This window comes from Strix uralensis, chromosome 12 (assembly GCF_047716275.1).
Source record: "Strix uralensis isolate ZFMK-TIS-50842 chromosome 12, bStrUra1, whole genome shotgun sequence".
NCBI lineage: Eukaryota > Metazoa > Chordata > Aves > Strigiformes > Strigidae > Strix > Strix uralensis.
Window position 1 is genome coordinate 14078842 of NC_133983.1, and position 17058 is coordinate 14095899.

At 37.4% G+C, this 17058-nt stretch overlaps 1 protein-coding gene across 1 annotated transcript in view; it reads left to right on the plus strand.

Moving 5' to 3' along the window:
* The window catches only part of CHST8 (carbohydrate sulfotransferase 8), a 189760-nt gene that overhangs the window by 142250 nt on the left and 30452 nt on the right, over window positions 1–17058 (plus strand). The gene's annotated exons all lie outside the window — the stretch shown is intronic.

Below are 17058 nucleotides of genomic sequence, written 5' to 3' on the forward strand. Positions count from 1 at the left end.
CAAATCAAAATAATTCAGTTGCAAGAACAGGGTTTACTTCTGTCTTCAGCAGTTGCAAAATGTAGCTATATTGTAAAATACATTCTTTAATTTTGGAATTTAATCATGATCTATCATTCCCCATTTCAGTGGCATTTGGATACTTCCATGTTTTTGTAATATTAATAACATAATAATCTTCATTAGTATGCAAATCTATACCATCTGAGAAGCTCCTGTTCTCTTCCGTGAGCTCCTTTGTTGTTGCGGCCTCGTGAATTTCATTATGAGACTAGATTATTATCAAACAGTGGGAAGGGGGGTGGTGGGGAATAGAGAGAATGATGTGGAAATTATAATCTCTTGCTTTAATAATAAATCCAGTTTCATATTCCAGTTTGTTCTTGCACCAGATGCTTTCGAGAGAAAAGGGAACAGAAGGGAGGAAATTCTTACAGAACTGCTTCTGCACAGTAACCTTTCCAGCAGATGCCACTCAAGGGGTGGACTGGAGGGAGATGGTCCCCAGCCCTGTGTCTCATTTACATTTCAGATAACAGCCATGATTCTATCCATATGCTTTTGCAATTCATAGCTTTATGGACAGCAAAAGAAAACAAAACAAAAGAATTCCTGCCATTCAAAAACTGGTGGCCATTTCCTCTCCAATTAAACTGGTATCAAACAATCATCAGTCTTAGTACACAATCACAATAATTATTTAAAGACTATAATTATTCTTGGAGCAGTCTGTGGCTATAAAAATAAGTACAATTTGACAGAATAGAAGAAAGCTTATAGGAATGCAAACATTCCTTCCTGTCTGAAAACACTAGGGCCCCATCTCCAGGGCAGAGACCGATTTTTTTAATTTGCTGCTGCAGAGCGGCCACTCAAGCAGCCGAGGTTGTGCCACTCCAGTTCCTCTCACTGCTCCATCATTCCCAGCTCCACTTTGGTGCCCTTCCTTGTCTCACCCAACATCTGTGTACTTCTGGGCTACAGGGAATTTAGGGGAAAGCTACAGACTGGAAAAGTCTGTTGCACCTCCCAGAGTTACCCTGTTACCCTTCCTGGCTGACTGCAGACACAGGCAGACATTTCTGCAACGGCTCAAGCCCAGGACACCCACTGGCACTCAGCAGCCAGCTCTGGCAGTGGTGCAACTCCCCAAAAAGGCACAGGAGACATGGCAGCAGGGTAAATATGCTGCTATTATCACACCAGAAGAGTATTGAGAATTTTCTTAGTAGCATAAGGATTCACTCCTTTTAAGTCTTACAGAACCCAGCAATTTCTGAAAACAAATATGACTCCGTGGAAAATAAATGGGACTCACTAAAGTTGCTTTGAGATCCAATATTAAAAACAGATTTCTATCACTCCTGGAAAATTTTGTATTTTACCTAAATTATTGCTTAGATGTTAATACCAAAGTAACCTCTTTTACTAAAACCTACAATGCTTTCTACAAAGAACCACACATAGAACATATTTTTGAGGCTTAGTCAATTGTAGAAAATCTGATCGCTATTAAGTATGGGATTATCTCCTCCTTTTCTATTAAGTATGATTACACATTAGTTACCTTGATCATGTGCATTTAAGTAACACTAACTGCTGTTGTTTATTAACTCATTTGTTAGAGGTTGTCCCTTCTCAAAGCACAGATCTGAGTAACAGAACAAGACTTATCTCCAAAAACTCCATGAGTTGTGTAATTATTCTAAGCTATTTGTCACTGAAAATTCACAGAAAGGATTAGTAAACTCAACAAGAATGCCCAGTTTTAAAAGATATTTTGTATTTATCAAAAAGAACTGTGAATTAATATATTATGTGACCTACAGCATAAGATTGTCAGCTTTTTTTGCTATTCAAAACATATATTCAAATGCTAATATAAAAAAATGTTTATATTTTAAAATGCAAACTAGCAATTCATAGTTACACATTAATTAAACCACTTCCAGTTTTCCTATTTTCCTAGTGGGGGCTGCCAAAAAATCAGAACTTCTGCCATACTGAAGTCACACCAACATACTCAGAGTTGTTCCCTTTGTTCTCCTCCTCATTAAGGAAAAACCTGTCATTAAGAGAATCTATTTAAAGCAAGCAGGGAAATGTGTTTGGACTTTGATTACGGCAATTAAAAAAACCCTGCTATTCAAAGATGGTGCTTTTTTATTATTTAAATAACATTTCACATTCTTCTAAGACATTTTACTAAGAAGATTGTTAAATTAGGTGATAAAAGGTTACTTTTGTCTTTGAAGCTGAAATATGTAACTATTATTTCTTATCTGTCTGGAATTAGAAAAGCTTCAATATCATATATTTTAAAGGACTCATTATCAAAATTCACCAGACTTCATAACACAAACAAATGCTTCACTTCCTGCCCTTGTTTAATCCCAGCTAGACAATTTCTTCTGCTTTTTGAAAAGGAAGATTTCTTTCAACATTTGACAGAGCAGTATCTTTTTATTTTCAAATTTCACAGACTGTGGCTGGGAAGCCATAACCACCTTTTCAAAGCATGAGAAACGGGACAGTTGTCAGGGATATATTTTAAGAGGAAGGCTCAGACAGGGTCAGTAAAGAAAAACAATGTTCTTACCTTTTTTTTTTAAAGCCAGAACAAGACTAATATGCAACTGAAAGTGGCCAAGTAGGTCAGATCACAATGCAGAAGGAAGCACCATGACACAAAAATCTTAATTCTCTTTACCTCCTACAGATTTGAATGGTGGCAAATTATTCATACCACACACATACAAAAATTTCTACTGGCAATATACACAGAGCTGAAAAATCCTATGATGAATTACATTTTCATATACTTTCAAAGTTTTGACAACTCATCCATCCTGCTGAAATTACATCATTTCAGGTCTCTGAGCAGACTTGCAAAGTACTGTCAGTTTTTAGATAACTCAACATTAATAGTTCCATCACTGACCTTCAAATCTGTATGTCCCACTAAAACCCAAATGATGTTGGTCTAATGATGTCAGGATGCTGCTTATTCGTTCCTGGACAGGTAAGTAGGTGGAGTTATTTATAATGCAGTTTTGATCAGAAATAAAAGCACAAAATCCATGCCCAACATATAACAAAAGAAGACAAAGTAACAGCGTGAAGGATAAAGAATATACATGTATATCAAATATATGTATATCGAATATATGTTTTATTTTTCCAAATAAATGTAGAAAAAGGTACACAAAAGAAATTCACGAGCTGTCTCATCACTGCTGAACTTCAGCTCCTGAATTTTGTCACCCACTGTTTATGTAAAAGAAAAAGGGTCTCTACTGTGAAATAATAAAAATGTTATAAAAACATATATTGGATTTCCTTCACTGCCCTACAGCGATCATTGAAATGCTTGCTGGTTTCCTGTCAGTGCCAAGGAAGTGATAGTTTCAAGAAGGAACATGTCTGTATTTGACACTGCCCAAGTCCACATGAATCTAGAGAACTAGCAGCAATATCCTTAACAGAAAATACTTCCAGAGATCTGAGTTCTGCTTCTGCCCTGCATCCACAGGGCCCTTCTTGCACACCCTCAGAGCTGGTCCCCGCTCTTCTACCTGGCACCACTGCCAGTGAGCCACGGTCCCCTGCCCAGCACCGCCGGCTCCAGCTACCACAGGTCAGCGCTACAAAAGAAATACCCCAGCATGGGCCAGGCTCGCTCCTGCATCCTCCAGGAAGGATTGACAAGGCCCTAGAGGGGGGACAGCTGCCATTTGGTGCTGCTGGCTGCTGTGATGACATGCTGCCTTCCATTTACAGGAATTTAGTACCCCCACTAATACCCAGCGTATACAACTACCAATTCCAATAGCATCTCACCAGTCAAAACTATTCAGCAATATCTATCTGACTAGCTGACAATTAAGCCTTTATCCAGCAGGCTTAATTTAAAAAATAAAAAACGTTATTGATTCTTCTCCCTCTGCCTTTTATCTTTCCAAGATGTTCCATTGTCTTCCTCCAGACTTAACCACGCCCAACCAAATCCACTGATAAGCCAGTCCAGCACTAACAGTGCCTGTGCTGTTTTAGCATCTAAGAAGTCTGAAGATTCAGTCATGAAATCATATAAATCAAGAGATATAAATGTAAAATAGAAAAGTCTCCAAATCCAACTGCTAGCCTGTTTTCTGTTTTAATGGACTCTGAAGCTTATGTGACCCATAGCACATTAAAATTCCCAGCATTTCTGCAAGATTAACTACAGGGACAAGGGCCTGAGTGTTAGAAAAACAGGCACACAGTCTGAAGAGAGATACTCAAAAGTTTAAATTGATATGATATTCTGACACTTGTTTCAGAATTCTTTTTTTTCAACCTCCTAAGGCTCACCCAGTTATAGCTTTACTAATGAAAAAGAGGATCAGCTAAACTATTTTTCAATTATAATGCATATTAATGAGGAACTGCAAAATACATTAAACCATTCTACCTTTCAAATTTTGTGCATCTAAAAAATATGAATGGTTTGGCATTGCACTTCAGAAACACAGCCCTTTTTAACAGGCTCTCTTCTGCGACCTTCATTTAAATAGGATTATTTTCATTTCTTGTTGACTCCAAAACTGGAGCATGTCAACCTATTATGAATATTTTTCTAAATACTAGGAAACTATTTTTTTCCTCTGTGCTTTAATTAAAGGACATCTACTCTTGTAATAGATATTTAATAGCAGCCTCTTTTTTTTGAGGTCTAATACACTAAGGTTGTCTTGCAGTGACTAAATGTTAATAGACATTAAAGATTACAGAGCCCTGGTAAATAGGATAATTATAAATTACTTAATGTCAAAGAACTATGGAAAATTCCTTAAAGGAATAACTTAGTAAAAAAGAGCAGAAATACTCTTTTACGGTTTTCAAAACTAGTTTTTAAATTCTAAAAAAAAAAAAATCTGTCTTCAAGAACTGTGTCAACATACAAAACCCAAGACTCAGTACTCACAACAATAAGCAGTAGGCATGGCAATTGCACAGAAAGTCCTACCTATTCTTTACTTTTGACCACTTAAACTTCTATGCAGCCCAGCATGCTTGTTGGTTCATGGTACTGACACAGCCCTACATAATTCAAAAACTTACAAAAGACAAGAAAATAGTAGAAAATTAGAATCAAAGGGAAGCTAACAGCTTAAATGGCTTTGCTGGATCTGCAGTTCATTTTTATATAGTGAATTTGCCTGGGTAGAGTCCTATCCAATAGGGGGCTAGAGAACAGCTCAGAACTGAAGTTCTTATCAACTTCAATGGAAGTCACTCTAAATTTATAGGTAAAACATACAGTGTTATAGCTATGAAAAGTAATTCACAATTTAGTGTTTAGTAATCATAAATAATACCATAACTCTGATGTAATTCAGACTTCTGGCATTCAACAAGATGCAAATATTTGAACACTGCAAGTCAGCAATGGTAAATACTGACAGCTTGTGAGACCCTTAACTGAGCTTAAGTCGTAAAACTGTGTAATGGGATTGAGCAGTTAATGCTAACGTTTTAATTTATTGTACTGTTAGACATTAAGGTACATATCATATTTTAATTCTTAAAAAAATACTAAAAACAAAAAACACTTTGCCTCTATCAGTTTAATCAAGCATAAATGTGGTGCCTATAGCACAATGTATTTGCAACCAGCAAAAGCAGGTGAAGGAACCTAAATTATATTTTATCAATTATTCAGACACAATTACCACCACTACTATACAGTCTGCCCATACATACTTTTTCTAGCACATCTCATCCCAGCTATTTCAATATGAATTATTCACTAAAGCATTGGAAAAATAATACCTAGTGAAATGCTTTACAAAATTGTGTCTGTTTTGCCAGAAAAATTTCAGAAAAAAATCAGCAGACATCAAAATGTCCTTTTCAGTCTGAAACAAAATGTTTTTATTTTCTCCAATAAAAATAATTCTTCATTCCAAAAGCCTGTAATGATGAATTGTGCAGAAATGTGAAAGAAAAAAAAAATTTGAATTTATAAAAATATCTTGCTTATACTGAAACAGTATTTACACAATTTTGTAAAGAGTCTCTAAGAAGGAAACCCTCTCTTCAGCTCTTATTATTTCAAACATGCAAAAGCATCCACATTTGGCACTTGAATTTTGTGACTTTTCAATCCTTGTTCTTGTAATTGTTCCTAAGCCAGGGAAATACAGTATTTGTTTAAAAGACAAGGCATTCCAGTAATCATACTTTATTTAGTAAAACCAACTGTTACTACTCAAATTATTAAAAAGAATGCTATCTAATCCCTGAGAAAATCTTGTGTTAAATTGGATTAATTAAAATGGATATAATTACTTTTACAAAGGGCATTTTATCCCATTTTTATATCCAGCATATTTCAATTCATAATTAGAACAGATGCAATGAATGTCTCAAATTAAAAAAATTTAATACTTAAACCTGAAAAACGTCTATTTTTTCCTATTAATAAATGGACCCAATAAGAGTATAGTCAGTAATACATGGCCTATGATCAAACATCCACAGTTAATTATGGTATTTTAATTCTCAAAACCAGAAGCATTTTAGTCACATCATCTCTGCTTTCTGAGAATGTATAGTATAATTTTGACAGCTGCAGGATGTGCTGTACTTCAAAGGAAACAGGAAACCAGCCTGGGATGTCTTTTTTGATTCCACCCCATTGTGACCTCTTGCTATACAGACAGCTATCCATGAAACTGGACTGACATCGTATTTGCAAGCTGACTGTTCCTATTTCACAGAGTACTTCTGGAGATGTTATGGTAGAAGACAATGAAAAATAGAAGCCTTAAACAGGACAGCTCAAGCTTTAGAAACACTATCAAGCTTTATCATGAATTAATTTCTCTTTTAGTTTGGGAACAAAAAGTAATACAGTGAATGTCTTCCAGCCTTTCATTGTTTCCATCGTCTCCAATGGAAACTCCTTAGACAGTAAGGTCTGTAGAGAATGGCCCCATCTTTTGATTGTGTCTGGAAGTCCTAGTGCTCCAGAAATAATATCAATAGCTAACAGTGTTTAAAGGAGTTGCTTATGTTAAAGCAAGTATAACAAAGTTCTGTGCAAAAGCTTGCATCTTCAAAAGACAGAAATAACTAAGTGCATCTGGAGCTATATCCAATAGGCCTTTAAAATGGCCACCTAAAGAACTAATACCAAGAACTTTGAAAATGAAAGGACGCAGTATCAAACTCCAGAAAAATTGCTGGGAGATACTTATACCTGCTCAAGTATGAACATGAGCACGTCTGAAAGACAGAACCAGCTGGTTTTGGAGACTATATTCTTTTCAGTCAAACCAGGAAAAGTTTACTTTGGGAACTTAAATCTAAAATGTGGCTTTGGATTTTTGACTAAAGAGTCATACATTTCTAACTCAAAAAAAAAAATCAGCAGTATTTTAACGTATTTCAATAAACGAAATCTTCAAATACTTTTTCAAGCATTTCTTCCATTCAAAAGAGCACTCTGTTTAATAAGCAAGACATCAGTGAAACATAAAACAAATCACATTTCAAATCCAAGGCGATGCACACTTTAAAGAGAAAAATTACTTCCTTAGACATGCTTATAATCAGCTCAACACCATTATCCAACAGCTCTCCTTTAAACATTAATCATACTACAGTGCTTCTTTGCTTTCAGATTTTAGTCTTATGTTAGCTTTGTTCCCTTTTTCCTGTTACTCCCAGAAAATACAACACAGACTCATAACTACATATCAATAAAGTAATTCTACATTAAGGATAACTAATTACACTCACACAAAATTTTCTGGTACCTTTTCCTCCTGTTTAAGATAGATGTAGATCTATCCTTTTTTTAAACAACAGCCCATTTTATCAAGAGAATATGAAATTTGGAGAAAAACGTAGTTAGCAGAAATCACCTTGAGATGCACAAAATGTCACCTTAATCAACAAAGATATTGCTGCTTCTTACTTCATCACATATGACAGCAAATGAAAATGTTTTTAATTGTGTAATATTGACTCTTCCTCTAAATAGACTTTAGAAAGGTTTTATGTCCGTTTACTTTCCTATGGTTCTTGGAAAGGTAGAATTTTTCTGAGTCATTACTACTTCAGGTACAGCCATTATGACCATCTGTAAAACTAATACAGCAAACATGAAAAAATATGTACCAAAAGATGTCCATTTCCCAAAGTGCATTACTATTCTCCTCTCTTGGGTGGAAGCACTGTAGGAGCTCCCTCTTTTAGTTCACTGCAACACTGTGGATTTCTTATGATATTCATGTGCTTCAGGAGAAATAATGTGGCAATTAGTGTTAGCTAATGGATACTTTAGAACTTTTCCTCCTATTGCAAAACTGCATACATGTCCTCCAGACTACTGTCCCACTGATGTAAAATGATGTACCTTTAAAATTTCATTATTATTGATTGCTACCCACTTTCCGGAATGCACAGGGCACCCTGCTGCCTCACAATCCTTCCTATTCTGAGTTGGGAAAACTAGTTTTTAATATCTTTCTTTGTCCTCCTCTCAATTTCACAGGCAATAAAAAAAGGTAGGCAAAAAAAAAAAAAGAGGAAAAAGAAAAAAAGATTTTTTTTTGTCAAGCCGAACTCCCAATACTCCCCTTATACAATATAAAAATCTGAAATGCATGTTGCTCTTGCTGTTTTTTATATCTATAATTCATTTCATCAGACTTCCTTTCATGTATCCATAAAGTGATTCAAACAACAGAAATGGTCTGAGTAAATACAGAGTTGGTTTTCATTTTATGCCTGAAACAACTAGGCTTGCAGATATGAAATTTCAGTTATTACATTTAACATAGAGAACTATAGCCTTTCCAACATATGAAGTTATATTAATCTCCAACAAATGGGACTTTGGCTCTCACTCAGGGTAAATCATTATGCAGTGCTACTTCCATAATAGCTTTAATTAAATCTGTTCTCTTTTTGGTCAGGTTGGAGACTACAGAAGAGCACAGTTGGCTGTCTGAGCCTTTTGGCTATGACGGTACTAATGGGCAAAGCATCACACAAGCCAGTATCAGTTTTTAATATGCCTTGCTAAGGCCATTTCTATCCACAGTACAGTGGCAAGAGGCAAAAAGAAACATAAGTAAGGGTAACACATGTATTTGTAGTTGACCAAGTGAAAAGTGCATTTTGTTGATGCACCACAGGAGAAATAGCAGCACTACTTTGCTAAGTGTGAAAAACATCTTTTGTTCTCAAAACATGGCTAACAGAGCTACCACCAATCATGGCTTGCATACAGTGGGTCTTCCACTGGGGGCTTCTCTTTCCGGACATTTCTATATACTCAGATACTCAAAATGGATCTTTCTCTACTCATAAATGAGCCAAAGTCCATGGGCCAAGATGGAGTTATGGCTCAGACGGAAACAATAAAAATGGTGACAACAAACCCGATTTGGATCAGCTCCATGATAGTCCTCCCCAGCTGGAATCCAGTTCAGGACTCAGTGTAGTAGGTGTAGGTTAGTAGCTCAAAAATATATCTCTGGCCCAAAGATTTTCCACCTGAGGCAGAAAAAGAGGCATCAGCAAAAGAATCATTATTCCTATTTGCAGGAAGGAATGACTCGCACAACATCCCACAGGGGATCTGGAGTAGAACTAAAATTCAAAGCCGATAAGCTCAGCTTGCTCCATCATCTGCCTGCAAAAGATGGTGCAGACATGATACTATTGTTTAAGACTCTCTGAAATTAAAAGGATTTTGACCCCACATGGAGTCATAAGTATTCAGTAGCCATGAAAAATAAGCACTACATGAGAAGGACTACACAGGATAGACAGAAAGAAAATGCATATGCTTTTTATGGAGGTTACGGAAATAGATTTTCCTTTTTTAACTACGTGGTGGAGCTCAGTAGGAAAGCTGATTTATCCTGTGAGTGCACAGCAGTTGCTCCCTGTTAGAGCTGCTGTTTAAGTTTAATTGGAATACACAGCACTTCTGTAACATTTATATCACAGAGAACATTTAAGAAAAGCAGGAAGACCCTTTCAGTTCGACACACTTATTTCTGTTGTGATCCTGATCACTGAACCCAAGTGGAAGTATGAGCCACAGAATTATTTCTTTGCTGCCTGTTTCAGTCAGTAACTCCAGAGGTAGAAGCGGCTGCTTGCAGAGGAAAAGAAAAACGGGACAAGACTGGCTAACTCAGGGGACTGGCAGTGGGATATGGAGCCTTTCATCTACAGGTCACCGCTCTGAATCCAGCACAGGGCTGTAGCAACCAAAAAGTTATTACCATCAAATGGAAGTTCAGTGGCCTAAAAGAAATAATTTCAGTGGCTTCAGCTTCATACAGGCATTCACAGCAGAGAAAGTATTGTTACAATTAGCAGAACTGCATAGTCATAAGTGATGTGGAAGCTTTTGGCATTTTTCTACATTCCCAGAAACACTGAAAAAAATCCTGTAATGCTTCTTTTGACCAAGAAAATTTATCATAAACCTGAAGACTTGGAGGGCTTTTTTTCCATTTTTATCATTATTTTAGCTTTAGCCTCCTTGGGTGGTTTTCTTTGCCATTCCCCAGGCTGTAGATCAGAAGATAAAAGTCTTCTAAAAATGACTTTTCCTAAAAAGTAATTTACATGAATACTGGGAGGTGAAAAATTGCAGCATCTTCAAAGGCCAGGGAAGGAGAAAATTCTTCTGGGGAAAACTGCAGCAACTTTGCAGGGAAACAAAATTACGAACCAAGTGTATCTAGATAAAGCTAAAATTCCCAGTCAAAATTACAGCTGTCGTGCCTGACCAAAGCCAAACCTCAGACATCTCGCACTCCTCCCACCATGATTCCACAGCAGCTCAGACTGCATCTGCCATCCTGGTGTCTCCATCCATGGTAGTGTGTGTGTCTAGGTGAGAAACCTAGCTTATAAGAATGAAGAGTGTGACACATCCAAACCAGAGCTTTCCACTGTTAATATACTTGCATTTGGCTCAAATATTAAACACAAAGTATTTTCAACTGAAAACTTCCAATTTTCCAGAGAACTGGGTTGTGTGTGTGTGCAATCTATAAAATTTCAACAGAAATTTTAGCAAATGCTACTACAGACCAACTTTAATATCCCAGCGTAAGGACCACTAGCAATTAGTTTTGTATCTACAATATATCTGAAAGAGACTTTCTACATACTCACCTGCCTGTATTCAACAGTCAGGAATTGTGATAAGTGGGTGGCTCTTCAGGACATATGTGACTTGCTGCAGTGTTCACATTGCCCATCTCAGGCTTTGATGCTTTTGTTTTTTGTAGAATCATGGAATTGTTTAGGTTGGAAGGGACCTTTAAAGGCCATCTAGTCCAAACCCCCTGCAATGAGCAGGGACATCCTGAACTAGATCAGGTTGCTCAAAGCCCCGTCCAACCTGACCTTGAATGTTTCTGGGGATGGGACATCTACCACCTCTCTGGGCAACCTGTTCCAGTGTTTCACCACCCTCATAATAAAAAATTTCTTCCTTACATCTAGTCTAAATCTACCCTCTTTTAGTTTAAAACCATCACCTCTTGTCCTATTGCAACAGGCCTTATTAAAAAGCCTGTCCCCATCTTTCTTATAAGCCTCCTTTAAGTATTGAAAGGCTACAATAAGGTCTTGCTGGAGCCTTCTCTTCTCCAGGCTCAACAACCCCAACTCTCTCAGTCTTTCCTCATAATAGAGGTGTTCCATCCCTCAGATCATTTTTGTGGCCTCCTCTGGACCCACTCCAACAGGTCCATGTCTTTCCTGTGCTGAGGACTCCAGAGCTGGACGCAGTACTCCAGGTGGGGTCTCACCAGAGCAGAACAGAGCGGCAGAGTCATTTCCCCTGTTTATTGAAGCAGTAACCATCTCTGCTTATGGATATATGAATTGCTTCATGCATATAGATAATCCACTGAAGTCTAAAGCACCGCTTATACATCCTTTAAGCGGCACAACACTGGTTGTCCCTCTGCTTCCATTCAGAGCACCGTACACCAAAAAAATGGTTAAAAGTCTCCCTGATGTTATAACAAAAAAGTGCCAAAAACAGGTGCGCTTTTTTTTCCCCTCCTACCATTTTGAATAAATGATTACAGAACAGAAAGGAGTACTTGGCTGTAGCTGCTTGGTAAGAATTTTGTCAACCCTTCCTATTTAATGATATCACTTTCTGCGACTAACACTAAGCCCAGTGAAGTGACTGTACTGTGGCTTATACATGATCAGCAGCCTCCTCCAGAATCCCCATGCAGCATTAACATACCCTTCTTAACTTAGAAGCAACTAACCATATTCTGCCACCAAAGCATTCAAGAAAGCTCAAGCTGAGACTGGATTCAGGCAGAGACATTCCTGTTGTATTTGGTATTCCAGTTACTAGTCCTGATTTTATCAATCACATTATGTAGGTGCAAATGTTACAGTGGAGGCCACACAGTTATTCAGAGTTTAATAGTTAAAGAGATGCTTGTGCTAAATAAATTTGTGCAGTTCCATTGTGAAAATTCTGAGTTCAATAGGTCTCATCAAATCCTGTTGCCTGGTACGCCTGGATTGGTTTAATAGCATGTTCAGCTGTAAAACAAAACATGCAAGGGCAACAGTTCAAGAGTCTTGATCAGTCCTTTTCTACTCTGCAGGTACACGTAATGTTTCTGCAGTTAGAAAAGTCATAGATACACACATACTTACTGGATTTCTTTCTTGATGAAAAAAATGTTTCTGCATATTTATCATAACAGCTCTGCAAAGTACTCTGAGCATTAGGCAATTTAAAGCCTTTATAAGTACCCAAATGTAAGATTTTTTTAAACAAAAATTGTTGCAAATTGTTGAAAAGCTAGCAGTATATGACAATACAAATGCAATATTCACTGTGAAATTTCACATACTTTACGCTACAAAGTATTACACAACAACACTAAAGATACGTTACATAGATAGTTAGAATTTAATTCAGAGGTATGACAGATACCCGAGTCCGTAACAGTCACTCCAGGAAGCATCCATGTAGGTGCATCCACAAAAGCTAATAATGCTTTTCCTATTTAAGAATAAGATAAAGATTACAAAAGAACCAACCTCTAGTGAAGTATATGAATGGAAATCCCAAGGTTTCTTTCTAGAAGATATAGAACTATTAAAGCAAGCTGGGATTTTGTAAAGGTTAGGCTTCGCAATTCTGCCTTTTGATTATCTTGCAATAAATGTACCATTTATTTGAACTTTCTGGTTTCTTTTTGACATATTAGTTAGGTGCACAATGTAGTTTGACCTATAATTCTCAGCTCAGCGGCCAGGCATATCTCATATAGTCAGTCTTCTTCACATTTAGGTATAGCCAGTTCTATTATATCAGCCAGTTTTAAGTACTGTAGATAAAAATCTGATCGAAATGAAGCGAGCATCATGGCTTCAGCAAAACAGATATTATACCATATATTATGTAATTATATTCCTGTAGTGAGGAAGAAAAAAAAAAGTATCTCAATGAAGTATAAAAGCGATTAAATTAATTGCTATCCTATAATGTTTTAACGGAATGCTATCCTTTCCCAAACCCTCTTGGAGGTTTCCACAGCAATGATTATTTTCCTGTACTCAGCTTTGTAAGTTGACTGTAGAAACCTACAGGAAATCACTGACTTGGATACAGAAGAGAGACTGAGGACCATGCCTGAAGCAGAGACTTTTCTTTACTAAATTAACATCTGCACCGATTTATACAACTGTCCAACATATCCCATGAGTTGTGCTTTTACTTTCCAGATGTGAGGGGCTAACATAGAGAAAAGGATGGGAAAAGATGAACCTCAGCAATGAGAACTGAAAAAAACCACAGCAACCCATCACATGATACTTCCCAGGCGTCCTAACAGTTGAGATGAAAAGCATCTCAGCTTGATAACCCCTTGCCCTACAAGTCAAAGGCACTGGGTTAGATGGTATTTGACCATCCAGTCTCAGGGAAGTGAAGCCTAAACTCCCTCTGCTAACTTGAAGTCTCCTACAGATACCTGCCATGCTGTGCAAAATAATAGCCCAATCCCAAAGAGAAGCCACAGAACAGTAACTGAGAAACAGTAACAGCAAGGAAGCAGTACAGGAAAAGCAGGGGAAGGCAATTTCTTGGGATAGTTATGGTGGCCAATCCCATGCATGTATTTCTGCTCCCAAAATTGGAACTAGCTGAAAATTTGCCAGAGTCACCATGACATGCCCTGAAGCTCATCAGGCCTCAGCCAACCTGCTCAGAGAATTTCCAATTCTGCCACATTCTCCATGTCTGTATTCCTATCCCCATATTCCTCATTCTTGTGCCAGAAGACACATCTCAGCCTGTCCTGTTGCAAGGTCCCCCAAGCATCTACAGGCAGCTGACAACCACTGCAACTTCATCATCTAACAGGGAAACCATGTGAGCTTCTTCCTTGGAAAATGACTCCTCACTGGCTCAAGAACAGTCCTACCTCCTGCCACTGCAGGGCTTTCCACAACCTGCAGAGAGGCTTCAGTAATTCAGAATTCAATTGATAGACTTGGCAGGAAGAATAGGGAGTGCAGTGATCCAGTCTTCAACATATATCTTGCAGTTGTCTGTAACAATGGTACACCATAAGCTTTTGAAAAAAGATGATGTTAAAGCTTTTCTCCTATGAGAAATTTATGTTAAAGATTATGTTAAAGACTTTTATCTGACTCACCTTGCCAAGCTCAGTAGCTCCTGATTTCTTTAATCACAAGAAGAAATCCAGTTACTTCATACACAACCTTTTCTATTTCTCTCCCATTCTATTCAGTCTGTGGTGTTTGTGCTTGGAACCCTTCCAGTCATGTTTCTCTGCATACGTTACCCACCAAATACTACTCTTCTGGATATCTGTGATATCTGCTGAATTACATCATTTATATTAATATGAATACCCAGTATGTTTAACATAACAAACACTGCCTAGACCACTATATAGTGAACAACTGGCACACTTTCAGTACACCGCAAGGTAATGATTTTGTGGGCATTGACTCTAGACTAGGTTGCCCATTAGCTCACATATATATGTTCTTCTATTAATTATGTTAGCATAGCCAAACAATAACACTATCACTATATTCCTCACTAATGCTTCCACAAGGCATGCAGCTGATGCATGATGTTAGCCATGTGGATACAAAATTATTTATAACATAAGTTTTGCAGGGGTAAGAGAAATGGGACTTATCCTTAATCTTTTGTTAAAACTAAACACTGAAAGGAACAGTATCAAGAGATGAGATAAACACCACGGTAGTAAGGAATTAATGATACATGAAACTGCATCTTTTTGCTCTCTGAGTGATCCTGCAAAATCGGGGTATCAAGCAAAGGTCAGGAAAGTAACACTTGGAAAGCTACAAAAATAGAGCAGTTAGGGAAAAAAAAAATCATAAAAATGTCACTATCATATCTGTGTTAAAACCCCACACCTAAGTATCTAATCATTAATGTAACACCTGAGTGCCAGTCTCCTTTGATCTATAGTTTGCTGTCTGGAGCTGAGCAAGCCATAACTTTAAGTTCTTTCCTTGTCAATGGGTAAAATACCTCGAAAGCAAGACAGCTGTGTGTATTGATTAGAAATTCCTCAGGTGTTTTAGTATTTCCCACTCTGTACCCACCAGGCACACATTTCACATGCAGCAAAAGTGTCAAAACAATGTATCTACATCCAAAAATTCTTCATACATTTCACTCTCTGGGAAAACAACCACCATTTTCTGAGGTATGGAAGCCTAGTTTTATAGAGCAAAAGGCTTATTAATGCAGTCCATGTATGTGGTCTGATCCTGGCACTCCATGACTGCATACAAGCATGGTCCTGAATTACAGGGAATACTCAGCAGTCTGCTAGTGTCAGCCAAATTCCTGAAATAGCTAAGAATTTACTGTGCATAATCTCTCTCATCATGTCAGAACAATCTTAATTTTTTTTCCCTCAGGTTACTTCAGAGTACTTGTGAGAGAAAAATATTTGACACAGTAGTTGCCTCAGCACTGCTGATCGGCTCTCTGGACTGCAAGGCAAAGTGTGAGCTGGGAGCACAATGCATGGCTATACAGCATGTAAGAGTTTACCAGATATTAATGAGAGTTAGGATTTTATCAGTGGCTTTACTACCTAGTTTGCTGTGAAATTCTACTGGGTAAAGCTGAGAAAGGAGGAGAAAGAAAAAAAAAAAAAACACACGAGGAAAAAGAGCAAGACCCTGCTCCAAGTGAATTAATTATTTCCATTTTCAAGTAAGCATCTTACTGCATTCTCCAGGGCACCAGGGAGCAAAAAAACAATAGCTAATGCCAAATTTCGCATAAAAGCATGATCAATAATTGAGCTATAACTGCAGTATGGCTGGCACGCTGTTTGAGTTTCAAACTTGGTAATTACTTTAGATCGCCCATCAACAATTGTTCAGCATTTGCAAGTTTTCTTACACTGTCAGCACAGCAGGATCCCTTCCTCTTGAAAAAAACAGGCTTTTCTGAAAAATATTTGGTCAGCCTGACATTAATGTATGCCTTAATTTTATCCTATAGTAATAGGAAGAAAAAGAATTGGGCTATAGGTCAGATGAAGTACAGCCAGGCACCCTGAATTTTCCCCTGGTATATGCTTAATACAAGAAATAGTAGACATACAGCAGCTGTACCTAGAATCACTTGCTAATAATTAAGTATTTATGATTTCATCTCCTTGCCAATTTTATACTGCATACTGAAGGAGGCAAACTGTATTAATCTGATACAAAGACCTATTGTTTGGAAAAATAAAATCTCTCTTTATGAGATCTGCATAGCCATCTGAAATACTGTTTGTTTACCTCTTCAATTCTGTTTAATATGTATTTGGGACTATAACGTACCATTTAAACGCCGTCTTTCAAGTGTAATACTCTTCTCCCTGTTAATTGTGGAAAACGTAGATTTTTGTGCAGTATCAGAAAATGAGAGAAGGTCATGACATTCTAGTGGGCTTTTTTATGGTTTATGAAACCTTC